The sequence below is a fragment of the Acipenser ruthenus genome, unplaced genomic scaffold (assembly GCF_902713425.1).
Source record: "Acipenser ruthenus unplaced genomic scaffold, fAciRut3.2 maternal haplotype, whole genome shotgun sequence".
Classification (NCBI taxonomy): Eukaryota; Metazoa; Chordata; class Actinopteri; order Acipenseriformes; family Acipenseridae; genus Acipenser; species Acipenser ruthenus.
In genome coordinates, this window is record NW_026708461.1 from 1,436 (window position 1) to 8,143 (window position 6,708).

General features: G+C 46.7%; 1 pseudogene; it reads left to right on the top strand.

Moving 5' to 3' along the window:
- Positions 1-5,265: 5,265 nt before the first annotated feature.
- On the top strand, positions 5,266-5,470 carry LOC131733200 (U2 spliceosomal RNA; annotated as a pseudogene).
- Positions 5,471-6,708: the final 1,238 nt, after the last annotated feature.

Sequence of the window (6,708 nt, forward strand, 5' to 3'; positions counted from 1 at the left end):
ACGAAGACGGCAGTAGACACCCAGGCCGTCTTCTTCTCTGACCATAGGCTCCTGCAGGTAACATTGCAGGTCCCTCAGACCTCCCAGATGGGGTCAGGGGTCTGGAAATTAAACACCTCCTTACTCGATGACCCCTCCATAGCTGCAGCCTATAAGAGCAGGCTTGTTGAGTGGACCACTTTGCGTGACCTATTCAACTCCCCTATAGAGTGGTGGGAGATGGTCAAAATGAGAACTAAGGGTTATTTCATAGCAGCAGGCAAGAGGAAAGCAAAAGAAAGGAGGGCCAAATATAAATACCTGAATGCTGCCCTCCAGCGTCTGAGCCTGCTTCAGCTTCGGGGGTTCCCTGTAAGCGACGAGATAGCCCAGACCAAGCTAGATCTTTCAGTGCTTTGTAGGGAGGAACAACGAAAGGTCATGCACAATGCAAAAGTGCAAAAAATGGAGGAAGACGAAAAGTGTACTCGCTTCTTCTTCCAGAAAACGAGGGAGAAGCGGCACTTGATGTCCTCCATGCTCGACAGCAGGGGGAGGATAGTAGAGGATAGTGAGGGAGTGAAAAAAGTGGTAGAGAACTTCTATAGGGACCTGTATAACATCAAAGCTACAGATGACACCCTGATAGAGTGGTTCCTGAGCCAGTTGGAGCCTGACTCAGTGCGGGACGAGGAGGAGGAGGAGAAGGACCCAGAACTCACGCTGGAGGAGCTCACCCAGGCGGTTAAGACCATGAACACCGGTAAGACGCCAGGTCCAGATGGCATCCCGGGTGAGTATTACCATCTTTTTTGGGACACGCTAAAAGTCCATTTAGCGGAGGTCTACAGAGCGGTCTACAGGGAGAAGCGGTTGGGCCCTTCTATGCGGGAGAGTGTAATTACTCTCCTTCATAAGAAAGGGGAAGTTAAAGATCTACGGAATTGGCGCCCAATCAGCCTCCTTTGCGTGGATTACAAGATACTAGCCAAAGCTCTGATGCTCCGGCTACAAGTACACCTCCCTTTGGTCATTGGCCCCGACCAGGCTTGTGGCGTCCCAGGGAGGTCCATCACGGATATTTTAATGTTAACAAGGGACATTCTGGCTTATTCTAGAGAACGGAACCATCCCCTCTGCCTGTTCAACCTTGACCAGGAGAAGGCGTTCGATAGGGTAAGCCATGAATATATGTACAAAGTGATGGACCAGATGAAATTCGCTCCTGGACTTAGGGAGTGGGTTAAAACCATATATACAAACATTAGTACCCGAGTCTTGGTGAACAGGCACCTGACTGGTAAAATATCTATCCAGTCAGGGGTCAGACAGGGTTGCCCACTATCCCCACTGCTATATGTCGTGTGCATTGAACCCCTCCTGCAGGCAATTCGTAGGGATACCAATATAACTGGTTTCCAGCTGCCTGGATCCAACGGGGTCCAGGTCAAAACAACAGCATATATGGACGATGTGTCACTCATTTGCACCAACACATCGTCGGTACCTCGGATTAGTAATATCCTTGAGAAGTACTGCACGGCGACCGGGGCAGTGATTAATAAGTCCAAGAGCGAAGTCTACGTGTCTAAAAATTGGCAGGTAGATAGGGAACTGTCGGACATGTACCCTGTCAAAAAGGACAAAATCAAGATTCTGGGCCTCATTTTCGAGAACAATAGCTCGGGGGCCCAGAGCTGGACGGCGGCCATTAACCAGGTCCGTAAAAAGATTGGCGGATGGAGCACAAGATCCTTAACAATGACGGGTAGAGTATTAATAACCAAGTCTATACTGTTCCCCATCCTCTCTTATGTAGGAAAAATCTTTCCCCCAGACAGGACCACCAAAAAAGTGGTGGACCGCATTATCCACCGCTTTATCTGGGGCAGCAAGATGGAGAGGGTAAAGCGAGCCACTCTGAGTAAAGCCGACAAGAAGGGAGGTAAGGGGGTCCCGGACGTTGTGCAGCTCACCCGAGTGCAGGGGCTCACGCAAACTATCAAGAACATCCAGGCCCTGGACAGGAAGGTATGTTACATGAATCGTTTCTATTTTGCCACCTGTCTCAGGGCCTTGGGCCTCTGCACTATTGATAACACCGTGCCGTACTCCTGGGACCCCCCATTGTATTATAGAACCTTAAGGGACACTATATATAAATTGGGCTTAGATAAAGCAAAATTGGCCTCCTGGGAATACAAGGCTGTAACTAAATATCTTGCCGGTTCCCAGGAAATTGAAAAAGTAGCTACTTTCTCCCTCACCCAAAGCCAAAAAATCTGGGAGAATGTGTCTCACAGCTGCCTCAGTAATGTCCAGAAGGATATAGCATGGAACACCGTCCACAGTGCACTCCCCACTCGAGCGTTCATGTTCAGGAGGGGACTAGCCCAAGTAGAAACATGCCCCTATGCAAAGTGCCGCAAGAGAGAAACACCAGCCCATATCTTCTGGGAGTGTGATGTGGCTGGCAGTGTCTGGCTCTCTGTCTCTGTCTTCCTAAACAGGTTTGCTGACACGGCCAAGATGACCGCTGAGACTGTGCTCTATGGGCCTGCGGGAGGAATCACTACCAGCACAGCTAAGTGCGTTTGGCGTGTCATCAATGTTGTCAAGCAGATCCTGTGGGAAGGCCGTAACGTCTGTGTCTATCACAAGCAGGAGCTAGACACTATCACCACGACCAGAAGGGCACAAACTCTTATCAAGGACTTTGTAATTCTGGACATCCGGACCCTCGGGAAGGACAAGGCCTGCGCGGAGTGGAGGATCGCCGGACTTCAGGACGTGAAGATGGAAGATGGAATAAAGGAAAAAACTGGAACCGCTAGCTCCTAGGAGCGGGACTACGGGGCACCGCTAAGCCTTTTATTTATTTTGTCATGCCAGCATTCCGCCCTTTTTAGCTGGCATGACCGTTTTTCAACAGTGCCCTGGTTTTATGTAGTCTTTTGTTTCAGTTTTATGGACTTTTATTTGATTTACGTTGAATGTTTTATTTGATTTTGTTTTGTTTTGTTTTATGTATCTCTAAGATTTTTAATGTAAACTATTAAAAGTTACATTTTAAGTGTTTTAAAATTTTAGAATTTTAACTCACTGTTTTATACACTGTCCCTTTTCCCCTGTCCCTGTTTTAGATTTAGTTTTATGTTCACTTTTGAACCTTTTAGAGAGCACTCCCCGGCCCTCACAAGCACTGGTTTTTTATAGATGGTTCTTTTTTTCCAGTCACTTTTAAAACAGCACAGGTTTTTTTCATGTTGATTTTAATCTGTGTCTGTTTTAACCATGTACAAAGCACAATTGTCTTGGTGTTTTTAAATGTATTTTAAATGCTTTTAAAACAAAATGTATGTCTGTATGCATGAATGTCATCTTTAAAAGAAATGTAAAATGAATGAAAAAACGAATGGGTGTAAATGTAAAAAAAAAATGTAAAATCTCAATAAAAGAGTATTTTACTAAAGATTTCCGTGGAGAGGAGCATTTATGAGTTCAATGCAATTTTTGGCTAGCCCTGCCCCTCGGGGTGGGGCTCGACATGGGTTTAAAAGCAGAACGAGCACAGCGGCGCCGGCCGTGTTAATAATTAGAGCCTGGCACCTTTTTTTTTCTTTTTCTTTTTTTTTTCTTTTTCCCATTTTTCCCCTCAGTCCAAGAAGCGAGTACCCCGGCAGCTCCGGCGGGCGGCCGCGCCCGGGGCGTTTGGTCAAAACCATTGTGGGCATCGCTTCTCGGCCTCTTGGCTCAGATCATTGTATGTGGCCTGCCCGCAGCTTTGATTTTCAAGGGGAAGAGAAGGCGAAGGCATGGCGGAGACTGCAGTAAAGCCCCCAGGACCTCGTCTGAGGAACACGATTCGTTTATTGAAGAAAGAAGGAACCCCTGCAATGACGGGGAACGATTTTGTTAACCAAGTGCTGAACAGGATGAAGGTGGATTTCGATGAAGTGTTCTGTCTCCAGGATTTCCAGGCAAGAGGAATTTTTGATTTGACTTTTAAATCAGAAGAGTATTGTAGATGTGTTTGGAAATGCATGAAGAACAATGAAGAGAAGAGGCCTTTGTGTTTTTTTGTTTTGGAAGCGCTTTTTAGACAAGAAGTAAGAGTGGTGAATGTGCATATGTACAACCCGTTTGTGCCTGCGGAGGATGTGTCTACTTTTTTGGGACAATATGTTAATGTGGTTAGACCGCCAGAGAAATGTTTGGATGAGTTCGAGATGTGGAATGGCACTTGGAGGGTGTGGACGAGGTTCCGCCCTAGTGAAAAGGGGTATGAGGGGGTGAGGCATCCGCCTTCCTCCTTTTCGATTGGATCGAATAGAGGATTTTTGTTTTATTTTGGACAGCCTGAAGTCTGCAGGAAATGTAATGAAATGGGACACAAGGCTGAAGAGTGTAAGGACTTGTTCTGCAGGAACTGTAATAAAAAGGGGCATAACACGAAAGACTGCAAAGAAAAGAGAAAGTGTAATTTGTGTGGGAGTGTTAATCATTTGTTTTATAAGTGTCCACACAGGGCCAAAAGCTATGCTGGGGCTGCTGGTGCGGGGAGCGGTGAGGAGGACAGTGGTGATGAGGAGGACAGCAGTGATGGAGTGGACGGAGCGGAAAGTATGGAGGTGTCTGGAAAGAAAGGTGCAGAGGATAAAGGTGGAAAGAAGATGACTGCGGAGAAACTAGTTACAGTGCCATCGGCTGAATCCGGGAAGGTGAGCGAGTCTGTGAAGGGGAAGCAGCAGAGACAGCCTGCGGAGAAAAGGACAGCAGAAGAAGCGGGAGTGAGGGAGCCTGTTATAGAGTCTGGGAAGGAACAAAAGAAAGACTGGGCTGATCGAATGGAAGAGGCTGAAAAGCGAAAAGAGACTAGTGGGAAAAAGACGGATAAAAAGTGATAAATGTCTGGTTTTCTTTTTGCTTATTATTTTATGTAATAGTTTTTTTGTTTTTTTGTGGAAAAAGTAAATGACTTAAAAGTTAGAGGAAATGATTTGCATATATGGAAATTTGTTTTGTAAATGTGGTTTTGAAAACACTGTGAAAAAGGAAAAGAAAGGAAAATGGATAAAAGTGTGAGTGAGGATGTGAGTGTGAATAATTTTGATTTTGGTGAATGGTTGAAATGATGACTGTTTTTGAATTTGTTGATTTTTGTGTTGAATAATATGCATATATGTTAATTGTAAATGTGGTTTTTGATGTAGAAGAAAAATGTATACGTTTTTGTGTTGTCTTTCTTTAAGTGTAATAATTTTGTGTTGATTTTTGTATTGAAATATTGTTTTTGTTTGATAAGATTTAATAAAAAAAAAAAAAAAAAAAAAAATCTGTTCTTATCAGTTTAATATCTGATACGTCCCCCATAGGGGGACCCGTCTATATTAAATTGATTTTTGGAAGCAGGAGATGGAACCGGGGCTTGCTCCGTCCACTCCACGCATCGACCCGGTATTGCAGTACCTCCGGGAACGGTGCACAAGAAAGGTCAAAAAAGAGAGAGACAGACAGGCAGGCAGACAGACAGGCAGGCAGGCAGACAGACAGACAGGCAGACAGAGAGACAGAGAGACAGAGAGAGCGCTAGCCAGCCTCTCCCTCTCCCTTTTTCTGGGTTGTATTTTTTCCCGCTCTTTTTGTTGTTTTTTTTTTTTTTTTTTGTTTGTTTGTTTGTTTGTTCCAAATAAGGAAGGCAGGCCTGCCTAACTGATGGACAGTCTGCTCTGCTCACGCAGCAGGCCAGTGTACCCAGAAGGCCTTGCGCTCGTGGGAGGAGGAGGACGAGCGCAGCGGTAAAGCAGAAACGGAGCTGTTTAGTGGGGCAAGGAGCCCTCGCTTTCAAGGCGGCAGCAGCAGCAAAGCGCCCCTTTGCCAGGACCGAACGGCACTTGCGTTTTGGGAAGAGTTCCCTGTTTTGTTTGGTTTTGTTTGGCCTTGCCGCCGGGTAGAGGAGAAGGCCTTTGGGCCGGCCGGAAGGGCTGGGCTACCAGTAAAACCCCACTCTGGCTTCTCTTCAGTTCGAATAAATCTTTCTAAGACTAAGGCTTAGAGGGTAGTGGCATTGCCCGCTCCCTCCGAGGGTCTGTGAGAGGTTTGTTCGGGTGAGGAGGAACAGAATTTTTTTTTATTTTTGACTGGCTTTCTTCAGCTCGGCAACTTTTTGGAAGACTAATGCTCAGTCTGGTTTTGGCTTGCCCAATCCAGGCCGAGGGTCTTTCAAGATTTTGTTGACTGTTGAGAGCAGTTTTTTCTTTTTCAGGCGGTTCCAGTTTTTTTCTTTTTCAGGCGGTTCCGGCTTTTCCAGACGTTCCTGGAGTTAGAGAGAAGGAGGACCTACCATCCAGACGACCTTTGAGGACCCTTTGATGACCTAGACGACCTCATCCCCAGCCTTTGATTGTAATCGAGATCCAGACCGAGAGAGCAGCAGGCGCCCAGCAGAGGGCGCCATCTGGGAGGAGCAGAGGGCGGCCCCGAACCCCGAGGAGGCGTCACAGCCACGATTCTTCCTACGTGGTCTCGGTGCCAAGCAGCGCCCCCTACTCCGCCAGGGAAGGACACCGTTCACCTGGGGAGGGGGTCCCTCTTGCGAGGCGACCATCTCCTCAGGGACTAAAGTAATAGTTCCTTCAACTGCCCAGATTTGCTGCTTACGTTGTCTCTTTTTCGTAGAGAGAGACAACCCGGACGTCCAGAGGCTTCTCCCACCCCAATCGGAGGAGC